The following is a 16,895-nucleotide window of genomic DNA, read 5'->3' as shown; positions in this document are numbered from 1 at the left end:
GAAGGGAGGATAACGGATAAAACGGGTGTCACGCGTCGCCAGATGGAAAAGCTTTTCTTACGACGACTGGGGAAAACTTAAGCGACGAGTCGCTTTGTCGCCTCGGCTTGAAAACGACCTAGCAATTCGGAACGTGCCGGCGATGGAGAAGAAGGAACGATAAGCGTTCCACGATGGAATTTCCCGAGCAACGATACGACACGAATTTTCTTCTGCAGTTGATAGCGATGGAAACGTTCTTGGGTACAATGCGTGAAAAATGAGGAAGATTTGAATTTTATTTTGCCTCCTCTCGCTTAGGAATTTTGGGATTACACAGAGTTGGTAAATTTAGCTCCAGTCTATTTTTTTTTTTTTTTTTTGAGCGGGGGGATGCTTTGTTTATGGTGATTTGACGTTGTTCTGTATCAAGAAACTCGATATTCCTGTTGTTACGAATTTTTGTTCGTTTAAAGCGACACGACGATAAGAACCTGGTATAACGAGAAGAGAAAAGATGAAATTGCATTATACAAATATCTTCAAGCATAAAACCGTTCGCGTTCTATGTATATAACAAAATGTTATTGCATATATTATAGGAAATATAACTGTCGAATCAAGATAAAGTACGTACGAGGATCGAGTACGGTTAAAGATAGAATCCTAGAAATACAGAAGACTGTGTTAGGAAAGTATTAACTGTGGTCGATATTGTATATCATTAGTGAACAGAATGATCTCATGATTTCGTTAGAATTATTATTGTATACGAGACTTACCCGATATTCGACAACGAGCGTCTCCAATCCTCTGTGTCAAATGACTCGATTTTTGAGTTAAAATAGCTTCTTACCTGTAATCAAACAGAAAAAAAGAATCAATTTTTGCCACTGTCCATTTTTGTAAGATTTGCATCATAAGCGTAAAAGAGAGTTCTTCTTTACAATAATAATTCTCCTCATCTTTGATGAGCTAACCGATTTTCTTTAATTAAAAAACCTACCAAAGTAAGGGTTAATAAATGTAACAAATTTTGGTAAATAAAATTGTATTTTCCTATATTTCTGTATTATCCTTTATCGTCATAAGAGAAACGACAGAACCTTCTTCCATTTGTTTAATAATTTCAACGATTAGAAATTACCGTTAACAGAAAATGACATGATTAACGACTTTATCGTATCTATCGTAATGTGAATTTAATAATGATAATAGATTAGGGGTTTAGTACGCTCTGGGCAATGGTTAAATGAAGGGATTTCGCGGTTTCCTGCGACCGTCTTTCCGAATTCAACAACTGCAGAGAGCATCTCGTCTCCGAAACGTTTCGGTTCATCATCAGGTTCCATCGAGCCCTCTCATGGAACTTACGGAAAGTAACAAGTGTGTTGTTCAGAACTATTCTCTCTCCCTTCTCATAGAATTTACACTTGCACCGTGACGCTAGCACAGAAGACATCCTCTGGAGCAATGTTCTCCGAATGTCCCCGTTCATCACCAGCTTCATCGATCTTCCACGCGAGACAACCTCAAGATAACAAGTGTATCAGAATCCCGAATTTCTCCTATAGTGTTCGTGCTTTTTCGCAGAAACGAGTCCTCTTGGTATCCCATTTGTTCGACCTTGTTGCTTCGCTCTTGTTGCGAAGTATAGAGAACGTAAAGAGAATATGAGAAGTAATTTTCAAATTAAAGCGATTCTTCGATTTTTGTAGCGCCAGATACTTTGAATTTTGGAGGTGTAATTTTGTGATTTTTTGACGGTTAGATTGTAATATGAAAGGACTCGAATAATCGAGTTTATAAATTAAATGTATATATATATATTGGTACTGGAATGGGAATTTTTACACGCAAAGTAGAATCGGAAATTGACCGTACAATTTCAATTAAAAAATTTCAATTTTGCTTCTCAAAATATGGAGGAATATTCTGAATTTTGAAGCTGTGACCCGTGGAGCGTTAATATCATAGCATGATTAAGATTCACATCGGTGCTGTTGATTTCGAAATATTTGAGTTATAAGATTTATACATTAAATTCGTATCATGTAAAATTGGAATCGTGGGAAATTCATACGAAGCAAAATCCGCAGCTAAATATTGGGATAATCTTTCCAAACCAACATGATTTTACTTTGTAAAATACGATATGTTTTAAATGATACGATCTTTATTTACTTTTAATCTACAAATTTAAATGTTTGAGTTATAAAATCTATAAAATTTTGTTGATGAAGTCAAATACAATATAATTTTGTCTTCTGAAATATTTTAAACACGATGAAGCATTAACGTATGGTTCTCATCTGACTTAAGATATAAATTTTATAATCATTTATAGGAATAATTCCGATGATTTCAATGTTTCAGTTACAATGATAATAAATTGGAGCGCATAAAGTAGAATTCAAATTTTTATTAGGATTTGTATCGTAGAAGTTTTCTATAAAATAGGAACAATATCATCTAAATTTGTCTCTCCTCTTTATCTTCCGAAATTCGAGGGAAACGCCAAGTGTATCTTTCTGAACTACTTTCCTCGCAGAACGTACACTTCCATTACACCGTTTTTCCATTGCCACCAGAAACATCTCGTTAAACAATGTTATCTAAGAGTTAACTGCCCCGTCCTGGAGTAACAAGCAGAGAAAATGTCTTAAGGAGTGCGTTAAGTAAGGAAGCATCTCCCAGAACCGTTACTTTCCTGGAATTTACAGTTTTTAGGATAGTTTTTGCCTCGAGCTATCTTCCAGACTACTTTTAAAGGATCGATATTTGTAAAATACAAAAAATACAGCGGCAGATATAGCGATTCTTAAATACTCGAACTTTTAACTTTTTAAATATTCATATTTTCAAACTTTCAAAGTGTCTAGTTGGAAAATTGTCGAGCTGCGAAAGTTTCCAGTTGCCAAATTTCCAATATTTCCAACTTTTAAATCTCGAAATTTCTGAATTTTCAAAATTTCAAAGCATATCGAGTCTCCAAATTTCAACACCTCCGAAGCAGCAAGCGTTTCTAACGTTTCGAAATTTCGCGCTTTTAAATAGCCAAATATTGAAATGTTCAATCGTACGCTAACGTTCCCAAAATTTGTAAACTGTCTAATCCTCAAACCTTACTTAAATTCCCGATACAATACGTCAGAAATTTGCAAACGCTCTACTTTCCACCCTCTCGTCCCGCAAACTCCCCAATTGCCGAGCACCGTCTAAAATCTCGAAAAACTGTAAAACCGAGAACTCAAGGAGTACGTGTAGGAAAATGCAGGTAGAACCGCAGTAATCCGGCGTCGTTTCGTCGCCGATTCAAAATTTGGCCTGTTATAACCGCGCGGCTGCACGACTTTACAATCCTCCGGAGTCATCGTGCAATTTCATGCAGCCATTTGAAAGGCAGCCTGCGAAAAATCGCTCGGACGATCCGCCCTGGCGAGTTTATACCCTCTTGCAAACAGTCGATAAATTCCAGAAATCCTGGGAAAATCTCGGTTGGAAATCTGCGGTGGAGTTTGCCCGAAGAAGCAGGAGATGCAGCGGCAGGGTTAGAAAGGGCGAATCGAGGCAGAAGGAGGGTGCTAATGGGCGAGGCTCTTTCCGAGGCTGTTCATCGGTCGGTGAAACGCGGCGACCACCGGCATGTGGTCATTAACACGCACGGCTGCCCCGGAATCTATGCCCGTTTGCGTTTCGTCCATTTCGCTCCGCACCAGAGGACTTTCTCCTGTCGTGCGTGCGCTACGCCGTTAATTCGCAGCCTGGGATCGCCTCCTCCGTTTCGTCGGTTTTATCGGAGACGAAGGATCATCGTGCAGAGAGGAAAATTGCAGGAATAATGAATTTATGGGGCATCTGAAAGTGAAAAATCGTTGGCAAGGTATCCTGCAGAATTGTACTGGGTATATTACGAATAAAAAGAAGGCGGGAGATCGTAGACGGATAGGGTAGATAATTTTTGTGTGACTTTTGGAGGTACGGGCGAGTGTTTTTGCAAATTGGCGGAAAGGTGAGTTTATGGGGCTTTTTAGGATGAAAGGTGGATGGAGAGGAAGTTCTTGGCAGTCGTAGTAGGAATAGCGCGTGTAAAATAAGAGGCGCAAAGTCTTGCAAATACTTTCCGTATGATTTTCAGGAGCGAAGATATTTTTGCGAATTTGTTGTTTTGCTAATCAGAGCAAAGGTGCGTTTATGAGATTTTTTCGGGAGAGAAAGATTGATGGCGAGGAAGTTGTTCTGTAGGTTGGGTGTAGTAGAAATATTGTACGTGGAAAAGAAGTGGAAGGTTGTAAATATGCGTGGTAAATAATTTTTGTACGATTTTTCGAAGCGTAAACGAGCGTTTTGCAAATTGCAGGAGAAGTTACTTCACGGGGATTTCTGAAAACTAATCTACGTCATTGTACGATATTACCTTACTGTCCGCGGTATTTTGCTAATCGTGGCCGGCCAATAACCTGGCGAAGGTTTCCGCGAGGTTAAATGGCCACTCAGGTTTCCTTTAGTGGCAAAATTACGGCTCAATCAGAGAACAATGACACAGTAATTTCTCTTTCATGGAAGGGAAGAGATGATCGGGTGGGACAACAATTGTGCATCATCCGGGAGCAGGGCTGGCCTCCGAGACTAGAGACAAGCTGGCCAACCAACGGTCAGACCGCAACGTATCCCTCGCGAACCGCAGCCAGCAAGGTGAACCGGCAGCCAATTAATTAACATGATTATAGCCGAGGTGAGAAAGCTCGATCGGATGGGCCAAAGCATTTGCGCGCCTGGAAACTAGCCTTCATCCTCCACCTCTGACACACTATCTCTACACAACTCCGACGACAGCCACCCTCTTGGGAGCTTTCGAATAGTCCGTTCTTAGCTGGTGATAATTCATCATTTGTGTGAAATCCTGCTTTTGCTAAAATTGTCTTTAATTAATTAAGATTCAATAAAATAGAGAGAGTTGTCCAGACGCAATATCGTTGAACGAATAGTAACGATAAATAATAGTAACATAATTAAAAATTTGAGTGTTTGAAAACCTGAAAGCTTTAGACGCACTAGGAAATTTGATAATTTGAAAATTTAAAAATGAGATCCGATAATCTGGACATTTAAATATTTGGAATTTAAAAAATTTACAAATTCGAGAATTTGAAAACTGATACCATGTTAACGACCACTCTCGAGATATAAATGTACTATAGCCATTATCATACATAGATCAGCTTTCAATACTTTGCGTTGAAACTGTGTCAACCGTTTGGTTCGAGCACAATCGTTTGAAGAATAGAAAGTTTACTTTAAAATCATATTTACTCTCTTGGAAAAGTAAGATTTACCTTGCAGGGAGGCAGATCTCAAAGATATTTTACTTCAAGTTGGACGTCGACGTTGATCCTTTTGCTTTAAAAATGTTTGCCGAGTTTAGAGGTACAATTTACTGGCAGAAAAATGTCGCAAGAAAGTATGAAGTAAAATTTTTCCATAAGGCTGACTTTGTTTGCGACGCGCACAGTACTCGTTAAAACAAACATGCTATACATTTGTCGTTTCATTTCTAAATTTGAAAAAACCTACAGAAGCCCAACTTCCAATATTTTGCAACGAGCTACCGATCGAATCGAAGGTCAGAGACAGAAATATGTAAAGCCGGATATTCGCGTTGAGACGAAGAGAATAATCGATTAACTACAACTAATTATAGTCGCAACTGCAATTAGTTCACGGTGTTTTGCGTGTCAATGTCGGTCGATTACGATATTATTACGTGGCTCTCGAGTTCTCCGTTAGCCGTGGAACGTCGATCGTTTTCCCGGTGTGAAGGTGTCGGTCTCGACGAGTCACAGCGGTCCCTGGATCGATCCAGGGAATCCACAACGGACGATCGCGCGCGATAACAGCGAAATTAGGAATCTTAATTGGCCGTTTCGGTTGCAGCGAGCAGGTGTAGCGAGTAAATTAAATGCCGTGCTTTTAATGAAGCGCGCTTACAGCCGAGTAATTAAACCGCTTAAACGGACGACCACACTGTGTTTCTTTCGCTCTCTGCTTCCCTGTATTTTCCTTCGGCGTATCTACCTCTGCTCTCTTTTCTTCCTTAATATTTTTTACGTTCTCATTCTAACGAGAAACTACATGTCAGGGTTATTTCATGAAATTATAAACAACGAATGCAATGAAAATACTGGTATTAATTTGTTGTGATTGGTCTGCTTTCGAAGGAAGATACATCGGCGACGAATTCGATTTAACGTTCTCGGGTGAGATTGAGAGGTAACTGTAAGGAACAAGGAATGTAAATTCGTTCGAAATAATTGGAATTTGTGTTCGAAGTAAAATTTAAGTAAAACCATGAGATTTATCCTAGTGGATGTTCTTAAGCATTGGTACAAGTACACGAGGAATAATAGAAGATATTACGTAACGCTTTTTTCCCAGATATTAAGAGATAATTCATCTTCCTTAATCATTTTCCTTTTACATAAATGCTGAGAATCTAGTTACGAACTCAGTTAATCCGACAAAACTATTATTTGCCAGCTTTCCAATCGAACGTAACGAAGAATTACCAAACAAATTCCAACTTCGTCTCTCGGATCCAACGAAATACTTCGTGTCACGAGTATTGTCGCTGAGAGAACTTAACGTCAGCAGCGATCATTCCGCTAACGCGTCCATTAAAGAAAAGTACGCTTGTTATCTCGCAGCTTTTCAATCGAGCTTCATCCTGCTGACCCTCTTCAGGGCCATCGCTGCCCCATCGATTCGATAAAAAGTTTCACCAGAAGGATACGTCCGGTCACGGCGTTTATTTTTAACTTTCCAACACTTAAGACAGGGCTTTTAGAAACTTCTCGTCCCGAGAGTTCGAGCGTTTCCAGGTGACGACGACGTCAGGAGAAAAGTCGATGGATTCGCGTACACGCTGTCGAACGTTGCCTTTGTGGTTGACAGATCGTTTCGTCGCACGTAAACGTAACATACAGCGAACAAAATATCATTTCACTTAGATATCGTGGCTTATTAACGTACCGAATAACCAACAGTTCAAATACCTCGAAGAGCTTTACGAGATGTACGCTTACAATAAAACGCTTCTATATGCGTTTTCTGATCCGTTTCAGATGTAAGCGATGTAATCATAGCGACAGAAGTGTCTCGTTACAACGCTAATGACGAAATTCAAAACGACGTTCAACAAGTATGGTACGCGTGAAAAGCTTCGAGCGATGTTCGAATACTTTCGTCAGCCACTGTATGACGCCACTAAACTTTCGGATTCTCACGCAAAATCATACTTTTAGAAATAGAATTAAAAGAAAAGAACGTCGGTAGAAAATTGTGTATAATTTTGTATAAATTTTGTAGAATTTTTCTATAATTTTCCGCTTTCTAATTTCTATTATAATTCTATTACAAGTGCGTAAAAGTTTAGTTACAGAAATCGTAAGCGGTTAAGACTGGAATGTAGGATCGAGGACCAAACGGAATCAGAATCGAATACCAGTGTAACGGGTTGGTCGGTTGATCAAGCATGGAAAGAACAACGGTTTGACTCGAGTTTCAGGGATGCCAGGTGTCGTAGTTCAAAGCGTCCGCAGGCCCTGTTAAATCAATACCTCGTATCGACACCATGGAATCGGATGCTAGCAACGGACACTCGACACCGTTATCACAGAGCAAACAAAGTGACGAAAACGTCGGCACGATGATCGCTATTAATTTATCGATTCAATGCAGGCCAACGAGAATCGAAAACTGGCCGCCACTCTGTTCGAAAACTGTCTGACTACTGTAAAACGAGATCGATCGAGACACGAGTTGTGCTCGATCGACGTTGGATTACCAGGGACAGCGTGAACACACGTGGCCGGCTAATTAACGTCCGACATTCTGTACGATTAATATTCAATTAACCCATTCCCATGAGAGCGTGTTACAGCTCGCCAACTAGATCGAACATTTTGTAAACTTCTGTTATGGGGCCGGTTATTATTTACAGAACTCGGTGTAAATCAATTGTTATAACGTCTCCTAACAATGATATAATATTGGGAATTACGTGTATTCACCCGGGGGAATTGTTAGATTATTTCGTATGTAATTTGATTTTCTTATGGGTCGAGTTTAGAGATAGAATTATACACGATTAAAGTATAAAATGTGTATCGAAGAAATCAAAAAGTGGGAGAAGCTCATTTACAAAATGTCGTCCAATTCTTATTACGTCAATCGATAAAAAAGAATAATTACGTTATTACTAATATATATTAAATATAATTAATTCTGCCAGAAGTTACGATTCTAATGTCAGAACGATAAAAATTTTAGAAAAGTAGTTTTACAAAGTAAAAAAGGTAATAAAGTACATAGGTACACAGGTAACCGATTAATATACTAGGAATGTCCATGTTCTTATGGATATATATAATTGAAGAAATGAAACTAAACGGTATTTGTTTCACTCATTAAATGTTACAGTTACTTTAATGTATACTGTTAATGGGTATCGATTTTTAACCAGATGACACGTTTCGTATTAATTTTGAAAATTCCTGTAAACCATAACCGTAAAGGATACGCCTGTAATACTGATCGTTAAATATCAATAGCGTGTTATCGGTCAGCGTGTCCACCTCGTGGTTCGTCCACCGTCGAACCCACTGAACGCTTTGTGGGATCAAGCGAATTGATCTCGGGATAAGACACGGTCTCGTTGAAATCACATTCTCTTAGCCGCCGCTACCGGAGCTCGAAAGTTCGATGGAAACGCGACTGCGATTCGCCATGGTGTGCAATCGCTTTTCACGATTAACCTATCGCGAACCGTGTGTCGTTTCGAAACCTCGTACCAGTGTGCTCATTTACCGTCTTTGTGGCGCAACTGCCGAATCGAAAGTTAATTTCCAATTTAAATTTCCGCTTTTACGCTCGCTTTTTCCTCTCGATGTTAGTGCTAGTCGTTTCAACAAATTTTCGACCGAATTCCTGAATAATACGAAAGAATTTTGCGAAATTGAAATTGATGAATTTTTTCTCAAGATCGTATTGTTATTAATTAATTATGTAATCGGAGCATTAAGATTGTCCAGTATGTCAGAATTGTTATAATTCGAATGTTCGTCTTCTCTAAATTCTGTAAAATATACATCGTTTAGATAAACGTTTCTTCCACAAAGTTAATTAGGTTAATTAGGCTAATTAGCTTTTCTGAAGGTACAGAAATTAATCACGTTATCATCAAGTTTAACACATCCATTGTTTGTTTTTATATAAAATTAAATTGTAAAATTCGTCACTAAATTTTCAGGAAAAATACGGATTCGTCGACTTAAAGCTGGTGTCTTAAGGTTCGCAGTGGTATTAGCCTCATTGGTCAGCCACGCGCTATGCTTTCCTCGTTTCTCTTCTCTCGAATAGATTTTTTGCTGCTTTTCCTTCGTTATACTACTCGTATACGATCGTATGTATAACATCGTAGAATCATAAACCAGAGGAAAATTAACAGAGAACTTTCACCAGCAATAAAAAGCAGCAATTTTCTCATACTACCGAGTCTTATTCTTGCTACTGTCCATCAAATACAATTTCATCATACGACTGTGTATCAATTCTCGAATTCTTCAAATATCGAATTCTTGTCGTTCCTGAATTCAGAATATATAACTAACCACAACCCTATTCAATCGCTACACTAGAAAAGAAGAAAAGAAAAAAAGAAAATAGAAACAAAACAAATACGAATTTCTACAACTCCAAAAATACATAAAATACGTTCCCTGAATCTTCGAGGATCTTTAAACACGAAATCTTCTTAAACCTCCTTTTATCAGCTCCTATTTACAAACTTCGCAATCGTCATCGCATCTACGTTAGCAAATTGCGCGAGAACTGTTTCTCAACTCCCACATTTCTCCATTGTTTACGCGAAGAACCAAACAGTCACAAATTCTCATCGCGTCGTTAACGATATCACGCGAATTCACGACCATCTTTTTCCGATAGCAGAGCACGATGCCTCAGCTACTAATGAAAATGGGCACGAACGAAGTCACTCTACTGGATGGAATCGTAAATTCCTCGTCTACTCGGCGCGGCAAGACCATGATTGACAAGCGATCGCTATATCGTCGCCCGATACTACGTTCCAACCACCTTTTTTACTCCATTTTTTACTCTCCCGCGTACGCTCGCGATAAATAGGATAGAACGGGACGAGTATTCAGCCGACACGGCGCCGTGAAAAGGGTATTCCTCTCTCAGTGGTGCAAAAGGCGACACGAGACTGATGTAAAACGGGCGAAAACACGTAATGGGATGCATCGGGGAAAGGAATCGATCGATACGTTTTCGAACCGGAAACGTTGGCTTTCTTTGAGCTCGGAGAATACTGGCATACGTGAACGGAATTCCCTTTTTTCTTTTTTTTCACTACAAAATTTCGAGACGAACCTTTTTGTGCCGTATAACGGCGCACGTGAATGGATATCGGAGAATCTCAATGCGAAAGGGTTGTAATTAGGGAAAATTTAGAAACTTTGCGACTAGGCGAATAGAATCGTTCGTAACCGGTGATAATAGACTTGATAAATATTAATATTAAAATTTCTTTGAACTGGGAGGGTAGATGTCGAGGTACGTGAATGGAATTCTTTTTGGAGGTGAAATTTTGGGAAGGGTTTCTTAGGGTGTCGTATAATTGGCTTTACAATTGGTACAATTTTTACGATTTACAGCCTTCCAGTAAGGTGTAATGGATATTACAGATCACAGTCGTACGTGAATCTTACGTAAACTAAATTTAATATCGTACGAATCACGTAGGACGGCGGTCGCCTCGATCCTCCTCTTTAAGTTGACAAATGACGTTGTTTACTGTCCATCGCTGCTTAAATTATTAAATTTTGTACGCCCCTGCGAGACATTTAGAAAAATTGATACATTTTTATCGAGTGAGTGTACTTCTAAATCTAATAACTTCGACTCTGTCCATAGAACGTGTTCGATCGCAAATAATTTTTGTCTTTCACTGCATCTTCTCTCCGTCTGTTTCGGCAGGTTAAACGATTCTTTGTTCAAACTTTTCTGATATATTCGCACTTTGTAATATACTGTAGTGCAACGAGCATTCGTCATTTAATTGAAACGAAATGAAACGAAATTTGTGAAAATTGAAATTTCCTCAAAACGCACAAACACCCGTGAAAAGATTTGTAATGCGAATTCAAAATTAAAATATCGAAGAATCTCGATTGATAAATCGTTTAACGAGATTGTCGAATATTCGTGGGGAGATTTCTTAAATCCAGATCATCTGTGAGAACATGGAAATGAATTTCTCATGGAGAACGTGACGCCTGATGTTCCTTGGCCGCGGTTGGCGTCGAGGGTAGTATGGGGGATGAAATAGGCTGTGGCAAGCCAAGAGACGCCGGCGGAATACTTTTCGATAACGAGGGCAATTTAGGCTGATAAAGGAAATCGACGATGCCGTGCTTTATCTCGGCGCTTTCTCGGTTTCCCGTAATCAGTGTTTGTCAAGCTGTCGCCGAGGATAAAGGGTAGCCGTCCTTTGGGAATTTACCAGACGATCATCGCCGGAATACGAAATGGATTTTCGTTGAAAAAGAATATTTTTCGATATTTTTCGTCACGACGCGACGCACAGGCGGCATTTGAATCAGACAAAAATCAAAATTCGCTGGCCACGTTCGCAGTCCACGTTCGCACGTTCGCAGTCCACGTTCACAGACCAGGTACCCACGTTCGCGGACAACGTTCGCACGTTCGCACGTTTGTGCACCACGTTCTCACTTTTCACAGTGCTGTATCTCCAGGGAATTATCGCTCACGTTTATGTTACACAGACCGATGATATCATCGAATAATAAGATAAAAATCGAACGATGATTATTTCTATTGAAATATGTGTAATTTTGTGTGCCAGATTAGGTTAGATGCGTAATAGTATTACTTGTATGTGAGTATCAGTGTGTGGAGGCGTGTGTGTACGCGGCGCCTCGAAAACGGATGAATGTAAACTGTTCAGTCGGTTAACAGTCGGGTGAGACGCGTGCAAGTGTGTATCGATAAATATCATTGGAATCATTTATAAAATAAATATATAACTATTCTAATATAAATTCCAAATGTAAATTTAGTGTTCATACACCATTATCTCGGCTATTAAGATCCGAAATTCTCAACAATTTCCATCTTTGTGCACTGCGTACCGTGCCGTGCGACGAGAACTAGAGTCGAATATAAACCGAAAAGAAAACCGATTGTTCTTGTCGAGAATACAATCGAATATAGTAGAAACTTTCGAACTTTGTCGATTGAAGTTGCGAAAATTTAAGGGTTCATTTTATGGCTGGATTTCGTCAGATTTATCTTCTATGCTTTTATGGTGGTATGTTACGCTGATTATGGCCGACTAAACGCTTAATGTAATATCAGGAGTTATTTAGGATTATTTAAAGTACCACTTATAGTTGTTCGTTGGCATTAACTCGAGAAAATGTAAATGAAACTGTTCTAGATTATTTGGCAAATATTAAATTCGATTATACGTTGCTTGATAGTCTGAAAATACCTCGAAACCTCTCGTAAATACTCTGACGATGTCGTTGCTTTTATACGAGATGTCGTAACTTTTCCAATATGATAATCGAAGATATCGATTCAAAGAGAATATAAATAATAATACGTTGAGTCGAAGACATTGATAAACAAGGCACTAGATAATAAAACTTTGTCCCTCTTATCTAAATTATTACACGAAATCTACACCAATCCGTAAACACAATAATCCCCAAACATCGACAAACCACCGACAATTTATCAAAACTCTGGACAACAAGTCGAAATTAAATCATCGAGTCGCTGCTCCCGAAAACTTGCTCGTACGACCCATCCCTAGCTTCGTGTCCTTAATTCCGCTAGAAAAGTTCTTTCATCGGAGAACTCTTTCCCGATACTTGGAAGCATCGTTCGTCTCTTCTCAGCATGGAACGTGTCCAATTACGCTTTTGCACGACGAAAAGCTGACAAAAAAAGCGGGAACACTTGTTTCCATTGAACAAGTATTCAATCGACGTGCACCTGCTTACAAAAAAAAAAAAAAAAAAAAAAAAAAATAAAACATTCGAATAGTTCAAAATAGAAGACTCTTGCGAATATATTATTTGTTATGGGAAACATTTTGGAATTTCATTGGCACAGTAACGAAACACGACCATCGTTTCGCGAATATATTGGCCAAGTTCGAAACAATTCTGTAAAGTATAATGTATTTTGTAAAGAATCAAGTATTTAAAGTATTTAAACAAACGATTACCCGTTATATCGATACGCCTCAGTATTCGATATTCGATATCGATATAATTAAGACAGCCGTGTCGCATTATAACGTTGATAAAATTTCAAAATACATAACATTGTATATAGCGGCTATAAAAGGTACTGGCACATATTCCTATTTTTAATGAACCTATTTTTTTCTTTTTTTTAATCAGATTCTACGCTTCATTTTTAAACTTTGTTAGAAAATTTATATTTAAAGCGAATTAATTACTATATTAATATTGTAACAAATACAATGACACGCTACGATCTTTCGTAATCACTGCGCAAGTGTTCAAAGACTTTTATGAGCCACGACAAGTTACCCTCCGATCGCGTTTCGAACGTCAAGTTAAGGAGAAGCGAAAACGGGGCTCGTTAACGCGAGAGAGGGACTCCAGCCGGAAATCGGACGTTTAATTTGATTAATCGTCCGGAGGTTCTCGAGGAAAAGCAACTCGAGGCAAGTAACCAGGTGCTACAAGCGCCAAGAATATTCTTCTGGTGAAGAACTGATGAGGGGTAAGCCAGGGGATGTTTAATTAAATTAACGTTTAGTCTGCCGCGAGTCCTCGCTGCGCAATTACACCCACGACGCAAGCTAATCGACCGACTCGCCGCGTTCAATTAGCAGCCACAGCTCCTGTTGGATATGAAAAACTGCTTCTTTTCCTTATTTAGGTGAAGGGCGAGCTTCAAGGAAGTTTTTGTCTCGTTGAGGCTGAGACACGGATGAAAAATGGAATACGGTTCAGAAGACTGATTGGATGCATCTTTTTAGGTATTGTGGAAAATGTTCATTCGCCAGAGTTTCAATGTTATAGCGATACACGTACGAAATACACGATCTCTTTAATCTCTTTAATCACTTATACGACAGGCCTACGCTGATTCATAAGAATCTTCTTTTCGTTTCGTCAATTATTTTGTCCATCGATCTTCGTGAATTCTCAAGAGACTGCGATATTATGTATCCATTCAGGCAGGTACACAAATATTGTTGGCAACTCTTTCATTGTAATGTTTACAGCTCTCCTTCGACAGTCGAAAACCTATGAACCAAAGATTCCGAAAGAAACAACGAGTAAACGTAGAAGGAAGTAAAAGAATACGAAGAGGAACACAGGAATTTCGAACGTCGATGAAAAAGGAGAAGAATGGCCGTGGTAAAAAGTTTATTAACGACGATCGTTCTCGTTTCTCTGGAAATTGAACTGCTGCTACTTTCCACCTCCGTATCGTGTTCCAAGCTCGCCACCAGTTCCAAAAAGCTTATTTTCTTCCGCGATCTTTTATCGCCAAACATGTCGCCGGAAACTTTGCATCCGCGAAACCTTTTTCCACGGATTTGCCTCGCGACGAATTCTCCCAAGTTTTTTCACCGCCCATTCCTCGCAACGACTTCATTTTCTCGAATACCATAAACGGAAGCTGCCGCATCTCCGGCGCAATTACGCGTATATTTAACATGAACGTTTAAAGCAGAGGAAGATAAGTTTGGTTTTAGAAGGAATAAAGATAAATATACTGTAAATGATTCGATTACATGTCGCTAATCAAAAGTTTGGAATCACTTATTAACGATAAATAACGATGGAGAAGAAAGAAGTTAAACTTTCGTAATAAAAAAAAGATCGAGTAAATGTTTTAATTTTGAAAATACGATATACTGTTATACGATGCTTAATAGATAATATATACTGTATTAATGGTTTAATATCAAAACACTTAAAATCTTTAATATCAGTTAGAAAATTCTTTAGCGTTGTAATAACGTGGAATACAAATTACGAAGTTTACAAAAATTATCTGTAGAGTCGTTGTAGGTGTATAAAAAGTTTGTTCGTTTCGAAGAACGCAAATTTTGTTAAATGCTTATCCTGTTTTACGTTGATTGTTATATTTGCTTCAGGTTGAAAGAAAATTAAGTAACAATTAACCCTTTATTACTCAATGTTCCTTGCTCGTCGGGAAAGAAATTACAGTTGATAAAAGTTTTTTTCACTCTGATGGAGAAAGTTAAGAGTTAATAATTACTGCGAAAAGAAATTGTCTGAGGATAGTACAATGTATAAAATAAAAGAAAATATTAGAAATTCTTGCTGAATATATAAAAAATAATTTGTTGTATAGATTAGTTGCTGATAATTTATTTCCACGAAATAATAATAATACGAACAAATCCCTATAATATGTGTATATATCATCTAACTATGATTTATTACTCCTATTACTACTATAATTATTTGTATTTGTTACGGCTGTTATATAAGTTTATTAAAAAACGTGCAACAGTAGAAAGACAATGAGAAGACGAAATATTCTCTGTTAATAATTGTATATATCTAAGGAGAGAAGTTAATATCGTTTATTTCATTATTTTTCTCAATTTACAAGTCTAATTGTTAATTTATGTATTCATTCGCGCGTATATAGTTTCTATTAAAAAGGGAAACTTCTTAATGTTCCACCGATATGAAATGCATTGTTTCTTGAATTTCTTCGTGGAATAAAAACGAAGCATAGAACGCTTGTTTCTCTATGGACTGAAAAGTTCGAGACGGAAATTCGAGTGGCTAATTATTATTTGAACTTCGTCAAAGCCGTCATGTTTCCGGAGGAGTTAATTGCCACCCTTTCCACTGCGAAAGAAAGCGGAAACGATGGAAAGAACTGCAATTATTGATCTTCCTCTCGTAGAAAGATTCGCTGAACAGGGGCTTATGATCGTACAGCTTCCTTTCCTTAGTGTTGACGAACGAAATTACTGACTTTTCTAAATTTTTTGCCAAAGTAAACAGTTTTTTAAATGAGAAAGATGGAAGGCAACGAAGACTTAGTATTTTGAAGCTCTGAAATTGTTGTATAGTTCACGATCTAAATAGGAGGATATTTTTTTAAGCATTTAAAACATTCAATTTTGTTAAGAAATTCGGATTAAAAATATCAAAATATTCCAAGTTCCGGATAAAAAAAATATTTTTCTTAATAAAACAGCTCCAATATCAGGCACTATTTTGAAATTGTAATATTAACTAATTACTCTATTTTAATAGAGATATCAATTATCTCTTACAATTATCTCTTTAATCCGTTTCCAATTTTTTCATTTGCAGGGTCTCTCCAAGTACCAGTCAATTGAACCTCCCTTTAAAAAATCGATTACTACCCTCAAACAACCAGCATTACCTCCATTTGTTCTGTTCTACCATCATTTTCAACAATTTCCAAAAAATCGAAGCAAACAACCCCTATTTGATATCAATTAACAATTACCGCGTGTAACGACAGGCACAGTGGACAACTCGTTAAAGTCTTTATTTTGTAAATTACTCTCAAACGAAGATTCGACGTTAATCGATATTTTAGGTCCCATTCAATGCGGAGATAGCGCTCTTATATTTGTCAATTTGTTTGTCTCGACATCCAAAATATATTTAGTTTAATTTTTGACTAATTTCATTACATTATATCGTGGCACTGTACGATAAGAGCATTGCCTCATTATTATCACAAACGAGTAGACCATTAACGTATTAACAAAGTATACTATTAAAAAAAATGTTGAGTCATAG

At 38.0% G+C, this 16,895-nt stretch overlaps 1 protein-coding gene across 4 annotated transcripts in view; it reads right to left on the bottom strand.

Annotated features, from left to right (window-relative positions):
* Rho-6 (serine protease rhomboid 6) overlaps positions 1-16,895 on the bottom strand; it is a 171,868-nt gene that overhangs the window by 49,260 nt on the left and 105,713 nt on the right. Inside the window, exon 2 of one of the 4 annotated variants that reach the window (XM_072000838.1) lies at positions 762-835. The exons of the other annotated variants lie outside the window; for them this stretch is intronic. The gene's annotated coding sequence lies outside the window, so the exon portion shown is untranslated. The remainder of the gene's footprint in view (positions 1-761; positions 836-16,895) is intronic. 4 annotated transcript variants of the gene reach the window in all.

The sequence above is a fragment of the Bombus fervidus genome, chromosome 3 (genome assembly GCF_041682495.2).
Source record: "Bombus fervidus isolate BK054 chromosome 3, iyBomFerv1, whole genome shotgun sequence".
Lineage (NCBI taxonomy): Eukaryota > Metazoa > Arthropoda > Insecta > Hymenoptera > Apidae > Bombus > Bombus fervidus.
The sequence above is the reverse complement of the archived record's forward strand: the minus strand, read 5'-3'. Positions and strand labels throughout refer to the sequence as shown.